This window comes from Balaenoptera physalus (genome assembly GCF_965194825.1).
Source record: "Balaenoptera physalus genome assembly, chromosome: 4".
In the NCBI taxonomy this organism is placed as follows: Eukaryota; Metazoa; Chordata; class Mammalia; order Artiodactyla; family Balaenopteridae; genus Balaenoptera; species Balaenoptera physalus.
The window spans coordinates 2,739,556-2,766,875 of record NC_138891.1 but is presented as its reverse complement, the minus strand read 5'-3'; the positions used below and the strand labels follow the sequence as shown (position 1 = coordinate 2,766,875).

At 41.9% G+C, this 27,320-nt stretch overlaps 1 protein-coding gene and 1 long non-coding RNA gene across 15 annotated transcripts in view; one reads left to right on the top strand and one right to left on the bottom strand.

The window, feature by feature from the left end:
- Window positions 1-27,320, bottom strand: part of THRB (thyroid hormone receptor beta) — a 386,050-nt gene that overhangs the window by 231,936 nt on the left and 126,794 nt on the right. The window lies entirely within an intron of this gene.
- LOC309660320 lies at window positions 7,547-17,476 on the top strand. Its single transcript, XR_014263339.1, has 2 exons — window positions 7,547-8,767; window positions 13,681-17,476. It is a non-coding gene; the product is annotated as an uncharacterized lncRNA (long non-coding RNA).

Genomic DNA, 27,320 nt, shown 5'->3' with positions numbered 1-27,320 from the left:
CAACACATTAATGGTCCCTGGAATCACCTTAGTAAGTAACCATCATTTTTACTACAACAGATGTATGCATTTTACTGTATGTTTTAATGGAATGTATCTACATTTTGCTTCCAAAAATAACTTTGTTTACAAAACTTTAAGAAATATCACCCGTTTCCTACTTAGCATTCTTAAGAACATTGACATGTATGGTAAGGAGTGTGATAGGACCTAAAGTACACATCAGGGTAAATTTCAGACATCTTGTAGAGTGTAGAGTGATGCTGTTATTTATATGGAGGGGGCAGAGGAAGGGGGGAGGCTGAAAGAAATAGCCTTAAATTACCAGGGTTTTCTGTAAAGAGGTTATTTAGTATGTTATTCATTTTTTCTCTTTGTGAAGGATAGCAAAAAAATTTTTTTTCCTTCTGCATAGTTGTAGGAAATGAGCAGCAAAAATGGTATAACGCTTCCCTATTCCCATTGGCTTCTAGAAAACTCAGCCCTAAATTTGTGCATACCCACAGGTCAGTGGTTTTCAAATTTTCTTTTTACTATGGCTACAGTAAGAAATACACTTTGTATCATGACACAATATACAGTTATATTTTTGTAAATAATATCCTTACTTTGTGCAATGACCTCTGATATTTTCTATTGTATTCTAGTCTAGTCGTTCACATCCTGTTCCATTAAAAATGGTGGTCACTCACTTAAATGATTTCATAGACCATTAACGTGTTGCAACTAAGTTTGAAAAATGTGTTCCAGAGTTCCTGGCAAATATTAGACACTCAGTAAAAAGTTATTAAATGTACAATGGTACAAATTTGCATATTAACCCAATCTCCAGCTCATTATTAGTGTCTATCCCTGTTTTCCTTTGCTTCTTGGTTTTTCTTATCCTTTATAACTTATGTTTACTTATTATGGTATTTGTATCTTTATAAGCTGTCATCATCTTTTCCAGAACAAGCCCGCATAAAACGTTTTCAAAGTCACACAGTAAATCAGTCAGGGCAGAGCCACAAGAGGAAGCGTCCTCCCAAGTTGCCAGGTCCTGCTTCTCTGGGAACAGGAACTTCAATACCTGTAAGAGAAACACTTGTGGTCCCACCACTGCAAAAATGTCTGCGGCGAGAGCAGATGGTGACGGTGACCATGTGACGGGAGCTCACCTCTAACCTTTTCGGGAACAATATACACTCTTGCTTTCCATGAAGTTCTCTTGCATTTCCGACAGCTGGGAGAGAGACAGCCAGCTCATTCCAAGAAACACAAAGACGCTTTTGAAAGAGGAACAAAGGGTTCTACAGTTGACAATGAAGAATGGTGTGAGCATCTCTGTGCATCTCTGTGATAAAGGAGTTCATGTTCTTGAGTTTCCTTTATCTTTCTTTTCAGGGTGTAAAGTCTTTCTCAGGTCACTGAAGTTGTGTGTCTACAGGAGAACTAGCAAACATGTTGGAAGGAGCTAGTCCAGGCATGTGAGAAGAAACCTTATCTTTCTAACCCAGGAACACATTTCGCCTTAATAAAACTTTTATTTTAAAACATCCTCTCAGGTCCTATCGAACAAAACTTTCCCTACAAAAGGTTCTTGGATCACTTTTGGGCAAGTTGCCATCTTGGCTTATCTTCCACACCCAAAGAAAGAAAAATATGTTTTGGGCCAAGCACCATGGTCCACTTTGGTAATGTTGTTTTTGTGAGGACAGGTTGTGGGTAAAGAGGGACGTGAACATGACTGGGCTTTCCTTTAGCAGAAAAGGATCCTGAGGAATTTAACAGGGCTGAAATGGATCAATTCTTTCCTAGGACGTGGAGCCTAGGCTTTGTTTCTGCTTTAGCCCCAAGAGAGCTTGGATGCTCCCAAGGAAATAACCAAAAATGCAAACTAAGATTTACGTGCACAGATGTCTACAGAAGTATATTTGCCTTAGTAGCATGAAGTCAGAGCAGTCTCTAAGTTCCAAACTGCGGGGAAGACTTTTAAAAAGTAATTGTGCAGCCATTAAAACTAATACTCACAAATCACAGTGTGAGAAATAACCACAACAAAAGGTTAAATGCAAAAAGCAGGTTGAAAAACTACGCGTACAAAATATGAATTTGACCATTTTAAAGCATATATGTATTATATTTGCACAGAAAAAGATTTGGAAGAAACACTCCAAAATGTTGAGGAGCTATAGCACTAGCTAGTGAAATCAAGAGTGAATATTAAATATCTTTTTTTAACTCTTATTTATTATTTATCTCTTTTTATTTATCTCTTATTTATTATCTTTTTTTTCAAAATTTCCACTGTACGCATGGATTGCTTTTACAGCTAAAAAAGCTGTAAAAGCTGTAAAAGCTGTAAAAGATGAAAGCTATTGTAAAAAATGTAATGATGCATTTCTTTATAAATTCTAGTTTGTTCATTTGCTGACTCATAAATATCTGGAAACTTCGTCCATTTCCTCTTTAATGACAACTTAAGGAGTTAAATTTCTAACTTAACACGGAGAACAGGAAGACTGGATGCCTCAGTGAATCTTATGCAAAGAAATCTTATGCAAAGAAAAAGAAAAATCTTATGCAAAGAAAAAGAAGAGTGAAACATGGGTTCTTACCCTCTGAACATATTTGCATGAAGGAAGACCAACTTAAAAAAAACCTCTTTTTCTGATGTATATATTTTTCATGTGGGTTGTGTGGACGAATTTAACACTGTAGCTTATAAATAACATTAAAGGTTTAGATGACCGATCTGAAAGCCCACCCAGTTAATGTAAATGCCACACACATGAATGAGTTCCCTTTGGCATAGTTCCCCAGGCCTACAGCAACTACTGGCATCCAGCTGGCTACAGTGAGCAATAGAGTAATCTCTACAGCTATTTGAAAAGGAATGAAGGCGGTACAAAGAAGTGAGGTTACTGTCCTCAAGCTGGGACCACAGGATAGTCACAATTAGTTTAGCTGGCATACCAGGTCAGTATGGGATACCACCAAAGGCTTACTGTTGCACTGGCAGATTCAGAGAGGAAAAAGATAGGTTAATCTGTTTTATCATTTGTTTCTCTGACTTTGTATATCTGATGGATAATTCCATACGGTCAGAAAGAAAACTCCTATGGTAGCTCTAATTTTACTTTTTTAAGGAACCTCTATACTGTTCTCCACAGTGGCTGCACCAGTTTACATTCCCACCTACCATATGATCCAGCAATCCCACTGCTGGGCATATATCCAGAGAAAAACATGGTCTGAAAGGATACATGCACCCCAATGTTCATTGCAGCACTGTTTACAATAACCAAGACATGGAAGCAACCTAAATGTCCATTGACAGAGGAATGGGTAAAGAAGATGTGGTACATATATACAATGGAATATTACTCAGCCATAAAAAAGAATGAAATAATACCATTTGCAGCAACATGGATGGACCTAGAGATTGTCATACTGAGTGAAGTAAGTCAGACAGAGAAAGACAAATATCATATGATATCGCTTATATGCAGAATCTAAAAAAAATTGATCCAAATGCACTTATTTACAAAACAGAAACAGACTTACAGACTGAGAGAACGAACTTATGGTTACCAGGGGGGAAGGGTGAGGGGGTTTCGGATTGACATGTACTCATCCTATATTTAAAATGGATAACCAAGAAGGACCTACTCTGTGACACAGGGAACTCTGCTCAATATTCTGTAACAACCTAAATGGGAAAGGAATTTGAAAAAAAACAGATACACGTATATGTATAACTGAATCACTCTGTTGTACACCTGAAACTAACAACATTGTTAATCAACTATACTCCAATACAAAATAAAAAGTTAAAAAAAATCTTGTTACTAGCAAGCCACTTAACCAATTAAGAAATCTGCTTTTTTATTCCTTAATTTAACTAAAACAAAATCGAATAAAGCAAGTCCATGAAGCAAATTGTAAATACTGAGACTCTGGCAACAAAGCTATCCCAATCCCTCATTAAACTCTGCTGAAATTTTAAAAACAGTTTCTTAGTAATGTGGATGGGGCACCACCTATGGTTGGCAGCCTTGTGCCCATGCCCTCAATTAAAGTTCCTAAAGAGTGTTAAAGGAATTTCAGATGCTATCACAAAATGGATAGAAACTCATTTACTTTGCAGAAACACGAGGCATAAAGAGTCACTAGGACCTACCCATTGTGTTTTCTGGTCTATAATGGGAAGGTAAACTTTTCGACACCTTGGGACCTTTTCCAGTCCTTAGGCTGAGACATTTACTACTGCTTTGGAACAGACACACTGGAGGGGAGAGAAGGGAGCCTGAATGGAAGAGGAGAGGAGAGAATGGCTGTGTTCTGTCTGGGTTTCTGCTCTCAAAGAAGGGGTTTCAGCGTCAACCTGTGAGGAAAAGTGAAGAAAGCCAAACTTCCAGGTTAAATAAAGACCTTGGTTTGGAACCAAGATTACGAATCCCCTGGGGCTGTGAAGACTTCCTGTGCATCCACCTCCCATGGCACCACCCCAGGCAGCTCCCAGCTTTGGATGCTCTGGCTGGTTTTCAGAGATTCTGGATGGAGGAGACCACAGAAGGCTCAAGATCAAAGGGGGAAGGGTTTCTCCATAAGTCCACACTGATATACATAAATCCGTGAATGCATAAATAGGAGAGAAGTAAAAGTTCTTCCTCAGAGCAGAACGCCAACTAATAAATACAGAAGGAACGATGGAGTTAGAAAACCATCAATGGATGTTAAAACTAGTGGGGAAAAATTTAAGGAGGAAATGGTATTTGTATAGTCTCAAGATACTTCCTCCCAAATCACATGCTAATTCCAAAGAGGAAAGTAGTAACCTTACGGGGGGTGGGGGCGGGAAACCTGGCAGACAGCACTTTAACTAAGCGATCAAAACTAACATCACCACTAGTGGAATAAACTGACCTCATGTGTTCTGAGAAGGACACAAGGTCACTATTGTGGTTTTCCTTCCAAAAAGGCATCACCTGAATCTGACATTGAGGAAACATCCGAAATCCAATTCTACGAAAGAATTGGCCTGTATCCTCCAAACATCAAGAAACACAAAGAAAGGCTGAGGACCTGTTTCAGTGTAAGGAGACATGACAACTAAATACAACAGGATATTGTGGAGCAGACCCCAAATGGGAAAAAACTGCTACCGAGAACATTATTGGACAATTGATAAAATTTGAATACGGAATGTTGATTAGATAATAGTATTATATCAATGTTGAATTTCCTGGGTTTGATAACTGGGTCATGTAAGACACTATCCCTTGTTCTTAGGAAGTACACATTGAAGCATTTAGGAGTGAGGCCGAAAAAGACAGCAAGGTGGGGAACAGAGATTTCATGAGACAAAACCAGCATTTTCTCCACCCTGGAATTCTTCCCCAGCCCTATCAGAGAGTAGGGCCTACTTGGCGGGGGCGGGTTCATCTGGGAAGTGAGGCTCAGAACATTCCACCAAAGAGAGAAAGGATGTGCAAAACTGTACACACACACCACATGCACCATACACCCCGCATACACACACCATACACACACATACACACACCCTGCATACACACACCACACACACACATACACACACGCTGCACACACACACCACACGTGCACACCACATACACACACACCCTGCATACACACACACCACACGTGCACACCGCATGCACACACACCCTGCATACACACACCACACACATATACACACCACACATCCTGCATATACACACCACACACACACATACACACACCCTGCATACACACACATACACACACCACACACCACACATACACACACACAGCCTGCATACACACACCATACACACACATATACACACACCACACACACACACCACATGCACCACACACAGCCTGCATACACACACCATACACACACCACACACACAACACACACGCACACCGCATACACACACACACCCTGCATACATGCACCATACACACACATACACACACACCACATGCACCACACACCCCGCATACACACCATACACACACATACACCACACACACCCCACGCACCCCGCATACACACACACACACCCTGCATACACACACCACACACACACTGCATACACACACACCCTGCATACACACACCATACACAGACATACACACACCACACACACACCCTGCACACACACCACACACCCTGCATACATACACATCATACACATGCATCCCCACACACCCTACACACACCACACACCCTGCATATACACACACATTGTAGACACAAACACACATATACACACACACACACCACATACACATACACAGACCCCAGGGACAGCTTGGGGATTTGGGGGAGTTTCTATAATCTCAGTCATTTTAATGCCTACAGGAGTCTGGTTTATCCTGGAAACTCCTAAACTTTTGCTTTGTGACTGGTATTGCTGCTTTCTGGGATGAGGGGAATACTTCTCATAATTTCCTTTCCTTTTATCTCTTTGATTGTTTGTATTTGACACTTGGCTTGAAGGTGTAGCTCTGGTGACCTCTGTCCCAGGAGTCTGTGATCATGAAGGGCTTCACGAGGTCTGCTCCTCAGCCCGTCACACCGTCTGCCCGCTCTAGTTCTCTCCAACCTACGGCAAGGTGAAGATACTCTGCCTCCTAGGTCGGCTCGCTTGGGGTTGGTTTAGACTAGGCTGCAGCTGCTAGCACATTCTGCAACTTGTATGCGGATCCTTCTCTAAGCGATGCTTTATGGAAATACAGTCGCCTCCAGGTGAAGCAGCCAGAGGAGTGCGATGTGAGAGATGAAACCCAGGACTTGAAACTTCGTCCATGTTGAATTCCAGACACATCACCGCAAACCTTATTTTAGTCTCATTTAAATACCAGTTAATCTAGACTCCGTAGGGACCTTGCTAAAATGCAGATTCTGACTCAGTAAGTCTAAGTGGAGCCTGAGATTCTGCATTTCTAACAGGGACGTGCCATCGCTGCCCACTTGCTTCTCAGAGGCCAGGGTCTCTGTAGCCCAGGATGTTAGCACCTTACACCAGAGCAGCGAGGGATGCTTGGGCCCATTTTTAAGATGAGAAAACTGAAGCTCAGCGTCTCCAAATCACTTTGCCAAGGTAACAGGCAAGTAGGTGAGAGGCAGAATTTAAGCTCCAGCCTCTTCCTTTAGATCACCCTGCCGGAGTCTGTTTCCCCATCCTTGCCCAGGTGCCCTAGGCAACCACCTGCACTGGGGGAAGGTGCCTGAGCTGAGAGCCATCTTCAGCCACGTGGACAGCAAATGGGTCCCTGATCTTTTTTTTTTAAAGAGAGTAAAATAGTTTATCCAGTATTTTTTTTTGGCTGTGCCACGCGGCTTACAGGATCTTAGTTCCCCAACCAGGGATCGAACCCGGGTCCTCAACAGTGAAAGCACAGAGTATTAAGCACTGACCACCAGGGAACTCCCCTATTCAGTGTTTAAAACAGTCTGTCAGCAAGTTAGAATTACATAATTCTCAGAAAATGAGTATATAATTTAGAGCTAAACATACTGATAATGATCGATTATCTGACTGTGTTATAGTATTATTTTGTGTTTCTTTTTTAATTGTCAGTTTCTTTATTTGATAATTAGTGTTGTACACAGTCTACCTTGCATGGGCACATTTAAATTCAATACAATTTTGGAGAACTAGAGATTTATAGTATCACAGAATGTGCCTCCAAATATCCCTCTCAGTCTTCCTATATCCTAAAGAAACGCCTACTGATTACATTGCGTATATTTTCTGGGTCATGCGTCCCTTGGGGGATCTAATGTGGGCAATTTTGCAGCTGTTGTTGCTTTGCTTTGTTTCCAGAAGGTGCCCTTGCATACTTGCACGGTTCTACAGACAGTCCTAGGAGGCTTATGGACCCCTTGAAGCCCACCGTGGGCTCCTGTGATAAGAACAGATAGTGTCCAGGCTGCAGGAGGGCGTCTAAGATCCCACAGAACTTCAGTCCTCCAGAAATGGTGGCCATGGGTCCACCAATGGCCCCTCCAGAGGGATGTAAAAAGGAACGGTCCTTTCTTGCTTGCTTTTCAAGCACCCTGAGCTCCTACTACTGCTGAGTGAAATAAATTCTTAAAAGAAGGTTTTGAGACTCAGGCAACACTTTGAATCCTTAGGCAATAAATAGCTCTGACCCTACTGCTTTAAGATGATGTTATGCAGGGCTTCCCTGGTGGCGCAGTGGTTAAGAATCCGCCTGCCAATGCAGGGGACACGGGTTCGAGCCCTGGTCCGGGAACATCCCACATGCCGCGGAGCAACTAAGCCCGTGCGCCACAACTACTGAGCCTGCACTCTAGAGCCCGCGAGCCACAACTACTGAGCCCACATGCCATAACTACTGAAGCCCACGTGCCTAGAGCCCGTGCTCCGCAACAAGAGAAGCCACCACAATGAGAAGCCTGCATACCACAACGAAGAGTAGCCCCCACTTGCCGCAACTAGAGAAAGTCCGCGCGCAGCAACGAAGACCCAACGCAGCCAAAAAATAAAATAAATAAATTTATTTAAAAAAAACAAGATGATGTTATTCATACAAATTCAACCCATTGTGAAGTCATGGTCAAAGTCATTAGAAGGGCTGAGTCAGCTATGACGGTATCAACTGAATATGCAAACGGAAGAAAACAAACCCGAGAGTGCGTGAGGCCTTCCTGATCCTGCACTCAGGTCGAACGCCTCAGAGCAAAGACGGGCTCTGATGGCCACAGTCCTAAAGCCTTTCTTGTCGGCAGACGGAGCAGAGGAAGGTAAAGAATAAATTACCCTTTGGCAAATATACAGCAGTTCATGTTTTAGAAAATTTCAGCACTAGCTACTATTCTCAGTGACCTATGGTCAATAATGTAACCAAAACATAAGGCTCTTACTTGGTTTGGGGAACCTGGCCTGGAGTTTGAAGTAAAGCAAGTGGGCTGGTAGCCCCGAATCAATGCTGTAGTCTGTTTTTCTCCCAGTTGCTTTTCTGTTCTCTTTCTATCTTAGTAGAAAATAATATATCAAAAACACCAATATTTCAGGCTCTAAATCTCCGAGCTTAAAAGAATGTTTAGAGATCGTTTCGCTCAAATGCCTCCTTTTACAGTTGGGGAAAGGGAAGAACAGAAAGGTGAGGTGACTTCCTCAGTCTTAACATTGTTCTAGTGCTGTCACCCCTGTCTCATTTATTGTGAGAATAGGTGTAAAACCTATGTGGAGCTAAAATAAATACCACGAAAAGGGAGTCTTCCTAGAGCTGCCACCATCGGTAGAGCCTCACTTATCCTCCCAGAAGTGTTCCTTGCACACCCATGCATAGGTATCTGTGCATCTGTTTTTTTGTTTTTTTTTTCATAGAAGAAGGATCATATGATGAACCTCTCCAGCTCACTTTGTTCAGCTCTTGGTTTGAATTCTCCGGTATTGATATATTCAAATGTACTTCCTCCTTCTAAATGGGTTACGTAGCATTCCCTTGGACTTCTTCTATTTATACTTTATTAAGCACTTCTCTAATGACGTACTTTTAGGTTGTTGGCTGTTCTTTTGCACTACAAGCCGCGCTGTGCCGACTGAATATGTTTTAACTGCATGCATCATTTCATACACTTCTCTCTCTCGTTTCTGCCACTTGTCTTTCTGAAAAAACATCCTACACTAGCAACCACTTCCCATCATTCTTACCTCCTCGCCTTGCTTTAGTTAACTCTGCAGCATTTATCACCACCTGAAACAGAATGTATTTGCCTGTTCACTTTTTGTCATTTGTATCTGTTATAGAAGGGCAGCTCCATGGGGTCAGGAACTTAGTTTTATTTGCTGCTGTATCCTTATCACAGAGAACGGTGACTGGCTTTTGGTAGGTGCTCAATAAATAAGGAATCAATGAATGAATGCTTTGCACATTTTACTATTGGTTTATGGGTTTTTTCTTACTGACTCATAAGAGTTCTTTATATAGTAATTAAATAAGTCTTTGTCTTTTGTCCTGCTCATATAATTTCCAGCGTGGTGCTTGTTATTTAACTTTGTTGATGGCACTTTAATTACTATGTACTCAAGGCATAACATATTTGTCTTTTATAGCTTTTATGTTTTGTGTCTTGCTTCGAAAGGCTTTATGCACTCCAGAGTTATTTTTAAAAACTTGCCTGGTAGTTTCATGGTTTGTTTTCATGTTGGAATCTTTGATTCATTTGGAATTTATTTTGGCACAGGTAGTGGCTATGTAGTCAGCTTTGTTATTTTTTTCCCAAATAGTTAGCCAGTTGATCCAACATGAATTAAAGAACACTTCATCCTTCTCATTGCTCTGAATGTCATCTTTATAATATACCCAATTCCTAGAAATATTTACATTATATCTGATCTCTAGTCTGCTCTGCTAATTTGTCTGTCTATTCCTGTGTCGGTACTAATATAGTGATTTTAACATCTGGGTAAGACTGGGCCCCTCTCTTTGTCCATTCTCACGTGCTTATTTTTTCACAAGAATATCAGAAGCCACAGAGCCAGTCAACCCTCCCTCTAAAAAATTATCTCACTATTTTATTGTGACCAGATTATTTAACAGATTAATTTAGAAAGAAACAACAGACAATTCATGGCCCACTCTTTTGTTATTTTAACAGTTTTGGGCCTTTCTTGGGAAATAATAAATGCAACAAGTAAAATCTAGAAGTGGAGCTGTATTTGGTGCAGTTGGAACTACGGCAATTACTGGAAGCTGGTGAGAAAAGGAAAAACTATTTGTGTTCCCTCTGGTTAGGGTAATTCTTAATTCTTAGAGCAGTTGATGCCATTTCTTGAATGATCATGTGTTGAGAAGGTGGACCTTCTGGAGTATTACAGCGATGGGAAATAAATCAAGGTTTTTAGCAAGTCCTATTTCCTTGGGGTAAGTAAGTCAAGGGCCACTTTGAACCTTAAATTGCTTAAGAATTTCATCCAGTATGAGCCAGCTGCAGGAATTTGAGTCCAAAGACACCGTAGGAAATGACCACATGTAATGCAAACCTGTCACCGGGAACCTTAAAGGATTCTGCAGAGAGCCCGTTAACTCAGACTTAAAGACCACTCCAGCGCTCCCCCATTGGAGAATAAATCAGATAGAATTCAACTCATGCCAAACACAGGATGCCTGAGGAGGCTGAATGTGCCTGAAGCCTTGGGAGCACTTGGTAAATATTATGCAATCTACTTGAGGCTGAGCTTTCAGTGAGTCAAAGTGCTTAGTCCGTGAGCCATTCATTTATACGGTGTTTGGCCAAACCAAAAAGTGAAGTTCAAGGAAGAGAAGACTGAAACATTTTCTCTGGGAAAAAAAAAAGAAGTTTTCAAACACCTTTTGAAAATTGTCTGAGGAAAGATATACAAGCAGAAAACATCTTTTGGCAAATAAGTGATGAATTAGATGGATGAGGTGTGTCTTAAGTTTCTAATACAATTTAAAGACAAGAAATAAACTGGTGGCTTGACATTTTAAGCTCACTAACTTCAAATAATGAATTTTAAAATTTCCAGAAAGATCATCACGTATGTGTATTTTGCTAGTGGAAGAGTCTGAACTTCGATGCCAAGAACAAAGAAATTAGGAAAATGCGGCATCATTCTGCCTTCTAATATACATAAATACCCTTAAACAATTTGAGATCATTTTTCATTCCTTATATAAATCCCTGTCTACTTTGTTACTAGGACAGATAGAGCCAGGGAAGTAACCAGTATCCAGAATGACTGCTTAAATTGCAAACATGAAAATTCCACCTAAGCCTTATTGAAACAAACTAGATACTGGTTTCAGTTATAAAGGCCTTGCACTCTCAACGCAAATGTTTATTTATTTAGGGATACTTGGCAAATCAATATTTGAAAACAATATGGTGGTAGCAAAAATAAACCAGGGAGAGAGAGGGAAGTTTTAGAAATGTAACAAAGAAGCATGAGTAAAATGTGAACAGACACATAGCAAAGATCAGCTGCAATAAAGAGTTCCCTCCCATCAGGGGCTTCCCTGGTGGCGCAGTGGTTGAGAATCTGCCTGCCAATGCAGGGGACACGGGTTCGAGCCCTGGTCTGGGAAGATCCCACATGCCGCGGAGCAACTAGGCCCGTGAGCCACAACTACTGAGCCTGCGCGTCTGGAGCCTGTGCTCCGCAACGGGAGAGGCCGCGATAGTGAGAGGCCCGCGCACCGCGATGAAGAGTGGCCCCCAGTTGCCGCAACTAGAGAAAGCCCTCGCACAGAAACGAAGACCCAACACAGCCATAAATTAAAAAAAAAAAAAAAAAAGTCAGTAAGAAAGTATAAGCTACTTTAAAAAAAAAAAAAAAGAGTTCCCATCTGTATCCTCAATCATCTGATACGTCATTGGACTGATGATTTGCCAACCTAAGTGATAGTGCAGTGCTTCAGGATGGAAGGAAATCACCTTTTCTAAATGCCTACTATGTGTCGGGCATTGCCTATTTTAATAATAATAGCTGACATCCAGTAAGAGCCTTCAAGATGGAACTTCCCACAAGTTATTTCTAATCCTTACAGTCAGTCTATGAAGTAGATGTTATCTCCATTTTACAGATCAGAAAACTGAGATTTGGAAAGGTTCAATAACTTGTTTCACATTCCCTAGTTAGTAAGCAAATGAGAATCCAAACACGGTTCTGATTCTAGAGCCCCAAATCTTTCTGCTTTGTCACCTGCCTGAAACAAGACATACTAATAATGTGAAGTGACTTACACTGCTCCCTAGGGAAAGGGCTACTGAGAGTGTTCACGTGAAAAATTACAAAGACAGAAACAAGCAAATAAGAGAGATCAGCCACTGCAGGTTATACCTTTTATGACAAACATAAAAAAAAGTAGGCCTTGGAAAACCTGATGGAGATAATTTAACTATTTAAAGAATTTTTGGTGTTGCATCAGAGAAATAAAAAATAAGCAACTTACATCACTTTTCAGTGAGATAAGAGCTCACAGACGTGTATACGTCTATGTCTGTATTTTCCATACCAGAAAGGGCATTTTTTTCTAATTGCATTCACCCTAATATCTTTTTTTTTTAACTTTTTAAAATTTTTTAAAAATTAAAAATTTTTTTTTACTTTTTTGGCTGTGTTGGGTCTTCGTTGCTGTGTGTGGGCTTTCTCTAGTTGCGGTGAGCAGGGGCTACTCTTTGTTGTGGTGCGTGGGCTTCTCATTGCGGTGGCTTCTCTTGTTGCGGAGCACGAGCTCTAGGTGCGCGGGCTTCAGTAGTTGTGGCACGCGGGCTCAATAGTTGTGGCTCGCGGGCTTTAGGGTGCAGTATCAGTATTTGTGCCATGTGGGCTCAGTAGTTGTGGCACGAGGGCTCAGTAGTTGTGGCTTGCTGGCTCAGTAGTTGTGGCACATGGGCTTAGCTGCTCCGTGGCATGTGGGATCCTCCCAGACCAGGGCTCGAACCCGTGTCCCCTGCACTGGCAGGCAGACTCCCAACCACTGCGCCACCAGGGAAGCCCCTCACCCTAGTATCTTATTACCAGACATAGAATATGCCAGAAGCGAAGGATTCTCCATGTCTAGCACAGTAGAGGTAAACGGCCTAATTCAAAAACATATTTCCAAGCCCTGTATTTATAAGAAAAATCATGTAACCCTCACATTATTAGTCTGATCTTTTTTTTTTTTTATTTTTATTTTATCCAGGAGCATTATTTCCTGCCTTCTTCACCAAGAGTTATTTGAAAGAGGGCACCATTCCACATAGAGCCATGGGGTCAAGGTCATGCCTGTGAACTTGAGGTGCTCAGGAGTATGCAGGAACAGGCCCGGGGGAGAAAGGACGTTCTCTCTGCCCCCATTTGGAATCTGACAGCCTGCAGAGGCGGAGCGATGAACACCACGGTCTCCAGCCAACTTTGTGTCACTGGACTTTACAAAAACAAATAAACCAAAGCTTTTCAACTGACTAGAACTACTTAAACTACTTTAATAATGTGGCTGCTTTATAAGGTGTCTGGGCAGTTTATCTTTGGGCTATAGATAAGACACCTTTTTTGTAAAGAGCAAATCCATTAATAGTCACTATTATAAACTTGGGAATCACAAAGAAATAGGACAATTGTAAACAAGATGATCAATTATCATATGGCTCGCCTTTACCAGCTAGAAAAATTAATCTGATTTTCTTAAAAACATTAATTTTATTTTTAAGAGTTTGAACTTTAAAAGCTTAAATATTGCCTGGTACAATTACTTTACAGGCGTAAAGTAATAGCACATCTCATCTAATAGCACACATTATTTTCTTATGCCTTATATTTCCTTCCTTAGTGACTAAATATTTTTATACGGCTTCTGGAAGTTCATGAGATATACAGATTCCTTTGGAGTACATTTTTCTCCTCATCAATAATCTCTATGTATTGGCAAAGCAATATAAAGAAAGTTAAAGTACTTTTGTCACACTGGGTACACCTAGAAAGAAGAGAAGGAAATAAGAAGTTCTAATGAGGGGTATTTTGACCTCAACTACGTTTATTGGCTAGAAACCTATATAATGCATTTGGAAGGTCAGAATTATTTGTTTAATTGGCTACTTCCAATATTAAGCAGTTGGGCTGGGTAGATATTATTTGCATATTGAAACATATGATTGCCTTTTCCAAACTCAAAATCAAAATGTGACTGACAAGTATAGGTACACTTAAATAAAATGGGAGGAGACATTTGAAATTGGAACGGTTCTCGGAAAACCAGATCATGTAATTCTATCGACAGAGTTTCACTCTAATCCAGAGGTGTCAGTCAATGTAGAGATTAGCCCTTAAAGACAAATCTATCCAGTTCTACTTTTTGGAAGCAGAGGTACACGCAACGGGATGAACTGCTCTCAACCATGACTGAGTCACAGCTGACTCAATCCATGTAGAACTACCATCCTCCACGCGTCCTAACTGTGCCCATTTTCTCACCTCCTGGTGACTCAGACACAAGTGCCCATCTAGACCACACCTGGGTGAGCTGGGCAAGCCAGAGTTCCTCTTCCACGTCACCTTTCCCCCCCAGACTTGGGGAAGGTCACGGCCAGGGAGCAACCATGGAGTAGGAAGCTGAGGCAACCTCTGCTGCTGGCGTCCATCACCCACGTCTTTGCCCACCAACCTGTCAGGCTCCCTACTTCCTGGAAGCATGGGTACGCTGACCGTTTTAAGGACATGGAGTTACGTTGTCTGCACTGACATTCATCAGGGCTTGAGGTTCATAGCCATTTTTTTTTTTCTGTGACTTTTCCACAGCTGCCCTTCTTAACGCTCACCAGCATTTACAGAACCAATGACACATTCACAATTCCTTCCACCAACGTGTACTGAGTCCCAGTTGCTCGCCAGGAAGTGAGCTGGAGGCCGAGCGTAGAAAGCTGACCCTGACGGAAGGGTCTTCACCACCAAAGAACTTTCAGCTGATTGGGAGGAACGTGCACTGTTCAAGACCACTCGGAGGGGTGCAGGCAGAGCCCGGTGAGGACCCGGAGGAGGGAGGGAGCGTTCACTCATGGGAAGAGGTCAGGGTTGCGGTTAAGGACCTGGTCAATTCAGAAGAAGGGATGGGGAAAAACACCTTCATATATTAAACAGAGATTCATTGCACTTTAGCTGGAAACTGCAGCCAGGGGTGGAGACCCTGTGGTCTTTATCAACCACGTTGGGATGAACAGGCACATGAGATAACCATCCCTGGGGTTCCCCACCGTCAGGCTTGCTAGATTAGGTTGCTCTGTGGTACAGAAGGCCATCTTTTGGATTGGGCTCAGATAGGCTGGGTTCAAGCCCCGCTATGCCATTTAGAGCCGAGAGACTGTGCAATAGTTGCTTGAGTTTCCTGTTTTCTCATCTGCAGTAGGCATGCTAGGGCATGTAACATGCTTTGAAGATTTCCGCTTGTGTCAGATATTCTGAAGGACTTCCCGTAGCAATACCACCAGAGTGCAATGAGCAAAGTGTTTGTAGTTCTGCTGGGCTTGCAGAAAATCTAGAAGGGGTAAGATGATGAGTAAACTGCAGATGCCATGGGGTCAAATACTGAACTAGCGCCGGGATCTGAAGCATAAACCTGGAGCAATACAAAGGGGAGTTAAACATGAGACCTACTTGAAGCCAGCATCCTTAAAGGGAGTAGAACACGTTAGCACAAAAACAGGTAAAGAGTTAGATTTGGTCTGTGGGTCATAGTTTACCGAACCCCTACATAAGATGATAATAATAATGTTTAACAATGTAACTGCTTTATGACTTATAAAATCTTTTCTGTGTGTTATCTAATTTGACCTGTATACAGCTCCTGTAAGCTAAGTCAAAGGCAGAATAGCCTTTATCCAGTTGGACACAGTGTACCACCAAGAAGACATGCGGTATCAGAAAAATTAATGTTAGGTATAAACCAAAGAAGATTAGATACACAATAGCTTCACAGAAGGAGAGGACAGAAAGGTTGAGAAAAAGCTGAAAATGTCTTTGCAAGTGTCAACTGAACTATCCACAAAAATGAAATAATCTGTTTTGAACAAGTCGTGTCTCTTTTCCTTTCTTCATTCATGGATGCCCTTTACTGCAGAAGCCAGTAAAAGCTGTGATTCGACACACTGCCGGTGGCTACCTTAACTATGCTGTTCCCCCAGCAATGGTCAAAAAGGACAGAAAGTTCATGTACACCTGAATTCACAATGTCCGGGCGTGTCCCCTTCCCACTTCGTATGTGCAAGAAAGACTTCCCTTATTTGGCGGGATTTACACAGCGTTTTAGACCTGAACTGGAACTCAGAAATTCACTCATTTAACTGTTGCATTTTCAAGTGGAGTCAAGAGAGGTTCTGAGGGACAGACGGGATGGTAAACAGTGGTCATGTATTAGTTGTTGAATACATAAGGTGTTGTAAATATCATGTAGATATCACTTTGAACCAATGGTAATCCTAAGAACACTGGCAGACACAGATAAATGCCGGTGCAGGCCCTAAAGGAGAAAGAAGGAGAGGGACGAGATGCCCTCGTATCTGCCATGTGAGGCACCAGTGGACACATTCCATGCGACATCTGCTTTAATTACCGTGACTCTGCCTCGAGGCTGTATTTGCATTTTGCAAAAGAGCAAGCGGAGATCCGGCAATGCATTCCAGGCCTGCTAGCTGCTGAGCGGCTGAGCTGAGGTTTGAATTCAGGTCTCTACTTGCTTCAAAGTACCTTGTTTGCGCACCCTGCTTCCACCACAGGGAGCTCTGTGTTTGGGAACAAGTGCAGAAAGGAAGGATGAAGAGAAAATAGTAAAACCAACTTCCCTTGTAAGACATCGGATGATAGACGTCTATCCATTTGTCTGAACTTAACAACGGGGCAGTATTTTACCCCAGGCTGGGTCATTTGTAACACTCTCTCTCCTCCTCTAAACAACAGCATTTTTTTCAACAACAACCATAACGTGAAACACATATATTTCACGTTTCACTTTCACTTAAAAATTGCACTTACCAAGCAAAAATATTGCAACTCACAGTGTACAACTCTGTTTCACCGTTTTACATTTAAACCACAAATCAAAATTCCAGGTGGTCACATAGTATGGTAGAACTGAAGTAACTCAGGTTCTGTTTCTTTGACTGTAGTCCTTGGGCTGTCATTGTTTATTTTGGACCTGTTTAAATGCTAACTACATACTGCCCTAGAGTTAGAGATATAAACAGTGCTCAGGTACTGAACATCCTTCAAACCTCTAAGAACTAACTCTGTGAACTAAGGCGTGCAACCGAGTCCTGTATGCTGGGACCCACTGGATACCTGGGAGTTCTCCAAGTTAACTTTCCTGAGAATTTATGTTTGTTAAAAGATAAATCATAAAATGTGCTATTTTGAAACTGAAATACATATTACTAAAACTCAACAGTAATTTAGAACTTAGATCAACAAAATATATTTTTCAGGGGGAGTATTTTCTTTCTGAGATTCTTTAGAACAGGGCATGATGATAATCGGAACCAGCTGACATTTCATCGGCTTTATTATTGTTTTTAGATCCTCTATAGACAATGTGCCCCCTCGTTGCCCGCAGCGCCCAGGGCAGACCATTTCCACCATCTCGCCCTTGGTGCGCCTCTGCGCTGGGATCTTTATTTTGGAAAAAACATGAATGGGTGACTCTTCTTTCTGGCAGGCTCCGTTATTTCACGTGTCCTGGGTGCCACTGGCTTTACTGTGGTGCAGTGGCAGGATGATCACGGCGGTTACGTGTGATGTGTGCACGCGTGTGGGCCCAAAGGAACAGAAGGAGGTTATGCAGTGAGGAATGCCCATTCAGCATAGCTAGTTGTCTGCAGAGTGATGAACGGAGGGACAGTGCTCCACTGTTAGAGAAGAGTCTTCCGGGACCCCACTGGTCTGGGGAAAGCCCCGTAAAACAGAATGGATAATCAAAGGGCATCTCACCAGGCATAACGCCTCGCTTAAGGTCCCACATCACCATATCTTCTCAAGGCCAGCTGACAAATTCAGACTGACTTCTGGGGCTCCCCTAGCCGGGAGGCGGCTTCATTTTAGCTTTGGCCCCTCTGGCTCCAGTTTCTCTGCAGGGAACCCCTGATCAAGATCCTAACTGAAGTCACCACTTGAATTTAGGCCATGTGACCATTTGACTCATTCTTTGAAGAGGTTAATGTCTTTACATTAATTGAGCTCTGTTTGTGTGTAATTTTCAAAAGAGCCTCAGGGAAGGAAAGACTATTCTTAGCCCCATTTGATGGATGAAGAAACAGAGGCTTCGGGAGGATAAGAAACTTACACAAGGTCAGGGAAACAGCAGGTATAGAGATGGAGCCCTAAGATAGTTCGAATGCTTAAGCCCATTCGCTTAACCTTTACAGTACGTTTATGAGCAATAAAGAGATTAAAAATTCTACCTAAGACAAACACAGTTTCAAAGTGATAAATTTAGCTTACGATTAAAGTACAAAATAAAAGGTACAGGTTTGTCTGTCTACACCACTCATGAAAATATTTTGACCCAAGAGCCCTAGAGGCCCAGGGTAACATCATCCAGGGTCTTGGTTCACGAAAAAGAGAAAGGTTTTAACTAAGTGTGCTCTGGGACAGGAGATAAGGCTCAATCAAAAGGTGAAGAAGATCACATTCTTTGAAGTCTACTTGGTGGAGATTTTATGTCATCATCTTATTAATAATAATCATTTGTCTGTAAGCTGCTTTATTGGGGGGTAGGGGGTTTCTTTTAGGTTTAATTGGAAAGCCCCTGGAGCAATTTCCAGCAGTGATAAGATCATCCATGGCCACCCTTTCATCCAGATCCTCGCTTGGCTGGATGAGGGTTACCCACAAAGTCAGAGACTGTCTAGCTTCTCCCACCTTCCTTAAGGAGGAAATCATTTCCAGCCCCTCACCTGTGCTGTGTCACGGCAATCGCAGCAGGCAGCCCCATGCTCTGGGCTGGAACCAGGGCACCTTGGAGGCTGTGCCCAACAGAACCCCTTCAGGACCCAGTGGTTCTAGCCCTGGGAAGTGCTGAAGGTGTTTGTTCGTTACCAGTCTACAGTTCCGTTTTAAAGAATGGCTTTAAATGCATTTCAAGGTAGTTCAACCTATGCCTGATATGTATGATTCTTTAAAAGCAGATATAATTTTGCGCTTTTAAGATCTGCTATGATGACACTTGTTCTGTTTAACGAAGAAAAATAGGTTCAGTTCACACGCATCATGTTCTTTCTCTGTCTTTCCAGTAATCACTGGAAATGACGGCGCGGCCACTTCTCCTGGAACCGTTTTCATTTTCAAGGTTCTTTCGCATACACTTGGACTTCCACAACAGATCTGTGAGACAGAGCAGGTATTGTCTTCCAAGGTTAAGAGTGGGGAAAATTGAGGCAGAAAGTGTTGAGGAGGAGCCCCGGGTCTGTAATTCAAATCCTTCTACTCATGGTGTGCTGGTAAAACAGCTCTCAGAAAAAAAAACAAAGCCCCAATTTATAGCACTGGCTGATTTTCAGGTGTACTAAGTACCTCACAGCCATTTCAAGCTACCAACACGATGCTACACCGCGTCCGCGGAGCTGGGGAGACAAGTGGGAATTTGTCATCACAAGCTCCAGCACACGGATTCTCTCGTTCCTAACCGTGCCATCACGGTGTTAATTTACTGACATGTACACACGGCTATGTTTAAAACAGATATCCAACAAGGACCTGCTGTATAGCTCAGGGAGCTCTGCTCAGGATTCTGTAATAACCTACATGGGAAAAGAATTTGAAAAAGAAGAGATATACGTATATGTAGAACTGAATCACTTTCCTGTACGCCTGAAACTAACACAACATTGTGAAGCAACTATGCTCCAATGTAAAATAAAAACTTAAAAAGAATAATAAAAGAATTTCAAACCCCTCTCTAGCCCAAGGTACTGGAGACGAAGTTTCCTGATGGGGAACTCAGCCTTAGACATTTCTCCTGCAGACACTGGTGTGCTCCAGTTGTTATGACCCTGCCCAGCTACAACCGAATGGACCCGAGAAGCTGTCGCTGAAGTGATCCAGGGACACGTGTATACTGGGATGCATGAGACAGCAACAGCCCCTTTCAGTCCCATCCCGCTGAGAGTGTATCTTTCAGCCAAAGATCTCCAGCATCTTCCATGCCTGCCTGACCATCCTCGTTTTACAGATGGGGGGGCCAGAGTCCTGGAAATCAGACCACATGCTCCAAGTCCCTCAGTAATGGGGACTTCACTGCGGCACCAAGATGCCTCCCCCATCACTGTGAAAAACAAAGACTTCTGAAAACGTGGCAGCAAGTTCAGGACTCCCATCAAAAGCAATGTGAGAAGTGGGCATGTTTTGGGCCAGCAGACATCCTACAGGTCTGCTCGGGCCATGGTTTTCAGAGTATGCTTCATGGAGCCTCAAGGGGCCTAGGGGTCTTCTCAGGGCCAGGGAAGGGGATAAGGCATAAGGGGGAAAACCCTGTATCCTCTCATCCAGATGTGAATTAAAGCATTCATCGGTTTTACATATTGGGTGTCAGATGAAGATTTCTTTTGAAAAAAGTTCTGTGACTTTAAAAAAGAGTTGGAATACCTCAGCAAAGACCAAAGTCCAGACTGTTAGTTTTCAAACAAGGCTCCTTGGTGTGAGATACTGGCTCTCCTAAACCAAATGGAGCCTCCAGGCTTGCTCTTTCCCATGATCTGGGGTGCTAATCTATGTACAAACACACTGCAAAGAAGTCAGCACGGGTCCTTTTGCCTCCTTCTGACCTGTTCTGAAAGCAAGGGGATGCCGTGTATCCACTGGTGATGCCCCTATCATATGACCTCCCAAATGGTCCAGGCACTCAGGGTCTTCAGCGGATGCCCTGGAGGCCAGCCACGCCTCCCGGCTGCGCGAACAAGCACACAAAGGTAGCTGCCTTCCCACGCTTGCTGGGGTGACACGCGCACAGGCCACACAGACCTGTGACAAGCCCTCAGTGGAAACGGACAAGGCAGCTGGGCATCGCAAGAAACAAACACCAGGTCATCAGACCTACAGTCTTGCAGTCACCTTCTGACGCACTGCTGATGGAAAACCAAAGAAGCAAAGAAGATCGTTTTCGTCATTAGCCAAAGTCATTCAACTATTTTAAGTAGAAAAAAAGACACCGGGGATGTGCCCAATCAAATGGTATAGATTTAATCTGCACAACACTGTATTAATTTTGGGTCTGCTCATAACGAATCTTAAACACTAAACATTTCCTGAGACAACATCATAAGCTTACAGGTAAAGATAGACTTAATACCAAAGCACACGGTTTTTAAAACAAATATTCATCCTGAAGCTACAATGGAAAAGTATGTAGAAACAGAATATATATATAATTGTTTGTTCCTATTATGCCTTATAATATTTAAGAATGTGTATGTATGTATGTGTAAAGTGTTTCAGTATATGTTTGCTTATGTGTGTATGCATTTATAATGTCCTTTTTAAGATTAATAAAATGTTGTATAACTTCTTGCGGGAATAAAAGGTCTTTAAGATTGATACTATGATTTAAAAAGAAATTGAGTAATGATAAAATTTTCAAATCATATAAAATGACTGTGAATTAAAGCATTTGTGGAATCCAGGTCAGACTATGTGTATTAGGATTCTTAAATATTTTATTTTTCTCTGTATTTCAATGAGAATATAAAATGAATACAAACAGATATAAAAAGTAACATGAGGATAAAATGAAGTTTTGGTTTCTCAAGGCCTACTTATTTCACTTTCCTCTAAGAGTATGTGTGCTAAGATACAATGTTTAAATCACGCTGGTTGCAGATGAACTTAACACACTCAATGAGGATGGGTGTTAGTGTCTTACTAAAAATCCAGAACACAGGCAGTGATGGAAAATATTCCTCTCTATTACCCTCAAAGCTTAAATTTGACCATATTTGCCAGGCATGTACAAAGTTAATCTTTAGCAAAGCTAGTGTACTTGAAATAGTTAGTCTGTTGTTCTCAACAAGTTATAAACCTGGATTATGAAACTGTTAAACACTAGAGATCCAAAACTCAAATACACAAATTCTTTTGCACACATTTTTTCCCTCTGCTTTACTTTTCTTTTACAAAGACTCAGATTTTATGACTCAGGGATTAATAGCAAAGAAATGCAAACTTCTCTAAGGCAAAGCCAAGTGCTAACAGACATATTTTAAAGTGGCATACACTGTCTTCCTTTTAAATAATAATTTTTTTGGTTGCTCTGAAATGCTTTATGTTCAAACATTCTATTAATATTACATTTAGCTATACAGAAAAAAAAAAGAAAAAAAGCTACTTCAAGAACATGTTTCCATGTCACCTTATTCTAAATTTGTCTAGTCTCCTATACTACAATTAACAGAAAATAACAAGAGTCTGGAAAGTACTCTCAACATTATCATTACAAGTCTAAAAAGTTGGTATTTTCACCCCCATTTTACAGACAACCTCAAGCCCAAGGATGTTGAGGTCCACTGGGATTTGAAGCCAGATATTCTGACTCTAAGTCCATTTCTCTTTCTCTTATTCCAAAGCTGTTTCAACAGATGATCGTATCCCCACTTAAAAGAAAATAAAGAGGTAAATAAATATTAGAATTTACAGAAATGTACATAAATTAGGAAAGAATTATTAGCTTTTCACAAAGGATTGACCCCAGATTAAGTTACCAGCTCCCATAACTCATTTACAGGGGCTTAAACTTGTCCTCAGCGTTTTGGGGAAATTTTCTGTGAATATTAAGTAGCCTTGCGTATAGAGCCGAGCTTGGTGATGGAGCAAATCTATTTGTGCTTCAGTTGTAGCATCACGCCTGCTCTAAGGGATGAATGGACGTTAGCAACGATAAACCTGGACCAACCAAAGAAGATATACAGATTGCCAACAAACACATGAAAGGATGCTCAACGTCACTAATCATCAGATAAATGCAAATCAAAACCACAGTGAGGTATCACCTCACACCAGTCAGAATGGCCATCATCAAAAAATCTACAAACAATAAATGCTGGAGAGGGTGTGGAGAAAAGGGAACCCTCTTGCACTGTTGGTGGGAATGTAAATTGATACAGCCACTATGGAGAACAGTATGGAGGTTCCTTAAAAATCTAAAAATAGAATTACCATACGACCCAGCAATCCCACTACTGGGCATATACCCTGAGAAAACCATAATTCAAAAAGAGTCATGTACCACAATGTTCACTGCAGCACTATTTACAATAGCCAGGACATGGAAGCAACCTATGTGTCCATCAACAGACGAATGGATAAAGAAGATGTGGCACATATATACAATGGAATATTACTCAGCCATAAAAAGAAACGAAACTGAGTTATTTGTAGTGAGGTGGATGGACCTAGAGTCTGTCATACGAGTGAAGTAAGTCAGAAAGAGAAAAACAAATACCGTATGCTAACACATACATATGGAATCTAAAAAAAAAAAAGGTTTTGAAGAGCTTAGGGGCAGGACAGGAATAAAGACGCAGACGTAGAGAATGGACTTAAGGACACGGGGAGGGGGAAGGGTAAGCTGGGACGAAGTGAGAGAGTGGCATGGACATATATACACTACCAAATGCAAAATAGATAGCTAGTGGGAAGCACCCGCGTAGCACGGGGAGATCAGCTCGGTGCTTTGTGTACACCTAGAGGGGTGGGATAGGGAGGGTGGGAGGGAGACACAAAGGGAGGGTGGGAGGGAGACACAAGAGGGAGGGGATATGGGGATATATGTATATGTATAGCTGATTCACTTTGTTATACAGCAGCAACTAACACAACAATGTAAAGCAATTATATTCCAATAAAGATGTTAAAAAAAAACAGAAAACAAAAAACAAAAAAAAACCTAGACCAAGTCTTGAAGCCACAGTTTCAGGCACTGGACAACAGATAGTGCATTCGGGAGATGAGCTCTCTTGGCTTTCTGCCTGGGGGCACTTTTCATGCTGCAGCTCAGGGAAGGGAGGTCCAAGCAGAGAGCAGCTGCGTGGAGGAAACTGAGATCTGGGTGGCAGATACAGCAGGAACTTGTGGGGCAGGGTATTGAAGAAGCTGCAGAATGAAAGAACTCCTGAAATATGCAGACAGGTTCCCTTGAGCTTTTAGCCGAATATTCAGCAGAGCATACCCAAGGTCTGGCCAAAACAGCTGTTCTGTAAGGAGAGTTTCTGAAGGTTGCACACTGTCAGGAGATGGGGTTCCAGCCAGCCAGAGGAAAGAGACCTTGCTCAACTCTCCCAAGATTCAGCTAAGACCCCCAAAATGCAATACCTTAGAAGGACGGCTCTAGTCCTAGAGTAATGACCACTCTAGATTGTCCCCAACAAAGCCTAAAGCCAAGGCTAGCTCCAGCTCATCTGCCAGAAGACTAAATGCCTGCCAGGTAAAAATTCAACCCTCTCTAAAGAACGACAAAAGCCAACGTTTTCACGTTGTCACATCCACGACTGCCTCCATCAAATAAAAGCTTTAGTGCACCTGCTGTGTGGTCGATACCTGAAGTGGACAGTTGTGTCCGCCTGCCTGGCATGTCTTTCTCCTACTTCCAGGAACACAAATGTATAGCAAGAGGACTTTTTCCTATAAAGGAACACATTCTGTTTGGTTTAGCCAGGGCCCTCCATGCTCACCAGTGGCCAAGTGACCAGGAGACATAGAATGTCCTACTTTTTGGACACTGGGATGTATGCATGACCCAAGTTGGGCCAATGAGAGTCCTCTTAGGTACTTATCCCCTGAAAATGTGGGCATTCAACTAGTGTGATGTGAAAGTTAGGGGTGCTGATGGCATCCCACCTGCTATGTGAAGTGACCTTGGTCAAGAGATGAGGAAGCAGAAATGCAGCCATGATGATGTCATTTGTGCCCTAGGATTTAGTTGCATCCACAGGATGTTGCGAACTCGGTAGGGTGGGATTCAGAAGTGTTCTCGTTCTAGATTATTAAGCAATAACAGTTCAGACAGGGCCTTAGAGGCTCAGGGTAGCACGTATGCTAGACCGTGCAGACTGTGACTCAGAATGTAACTTACTGGTGACGGTGTCAACATCTGATAGCTGGAAATGGATAGCCCTGGCTCCTTGCTAAAGAGCTGTATTATCTTGGGCAAATCTCTTACCTCCCCCACTCCCGCCCTCCCGGCCCCGTAAACTGAGAAGGGAGGCCTTCGAGGGCTCTTTCTAGCTACAAAATTTCATGAGTCTATGAAATAAGGGACTTTCCAAAGTCAGCTAGATAACAGGTTAATGCTGATTTATAAAAGTGTCTTGTTCAAGCTAACAAAGAAAGGGTGTAAGATGAGAGATACAGGAATCCAGTGACCAAGTGAAGAAAAAGCTCATATAGTCTCCCAATGCCCCCATTTGCTAATTCTTAGACCAAGTTTTCCCCTTTTGTTTACAAGGTTGAATTAAACCAATTCCATCATACAGTAGCATAGGCTCAAGAGGAACTCAGTGTGAAGGAGGCACAGACTGAATCAGGTAAGGGGGTTACTGTTTTCCTTCAATCCTGCTATCTCTTGAAGATTTTCATCTAATCCCTTAACATCTCCACTTACTAATACATAAAATTACACACGATGATTTAGGACTGATGTTATGAAAAAAAAGGAGAAAAGACTGTGCAAATATTTGGATAAATGTAGTGAAATTATATTTGTTGGCCATCTATGCATTTGCTAGGATCTGGAAGTCCCATAGTGAATAAGCACTTGCTTTAGATCCAAAGGTAGCTTCTGATTTGTTTTAATGAAAACATATGTTTAGTGGGAGATTCCTATCGTATTTGAAAAGAGACAATGCCACTCATCTTTCAGCCTTGTGATCCGGGAAAGGTTAGTTCTTAAGAAGTGAGAAAACAGAAAGATAAATGAAGACAAAGCCAAGCAATCTATAAAAATACTGGGTTTCTGTCTGCCGACCTGATGGCCTGTCACTTCTTCAAGGCTGGGTGACAATGGTCCTAGTACAATGGGCCACCAAGCCTTTCTTCTTTCAAAGGGGAACCGTTGAGAAAGGCCTTCAAAGAGACATGAGGAAGTTGCCAGGGATAGGAAATACACGAACTGAGAATTTTGAACTCAAAACCTCATTAATTAACATGTCTGAACTTTTTCCCTATTGGTAACTGCTATTCTAGAAAACTCGTTAATAAAAACTTTTTTAAATCAGTTTTATCTTCATTTGTCTTTTTATGATGGATAACAGAGAAAATCTTTTTTCTAGGTAAGAGATAAGCATATAAAGAAGAAACCAGGGACTTCCCTGGTGGTCCAGTGGTTAACACTCCTTGCTTCCACTGCCGGGGGGCACGGGTTTGATCTCTGATCAGGGAACTAAGATCCTGCGTGCCACGCGGTGTGGCCAAAAAAGAAAACAAATCAAAATTCTGCAAGTCAAATGTAACTGTTTTTTAACAATTGAGTATATCTTTTCCAGTCTTTTTTGTCTGCTTTTAATGCCAGAATCTTTTGAAAGCATTTTATAATCATCATCTCATTGAACCTTATAACAGCTCTTCGAGGCAGGTATTATTCCCACTTTATAGATGAGGGGTGCACAGCCGTGCCTAATCCCAAAGCCTGTGCATTTAAGCACAATCCTGCCTTGGATGCATATGTGTGTATGTGTGTATACACATGTACATGTATATGTGTATATATGTACATGTATTTACACATATACCTTTACACATATGATTATGTGTTCATTTCTACATTCATATATGTGCAAATTTTCATAATTGTACCCTAAATGTTACAACTAACTATAG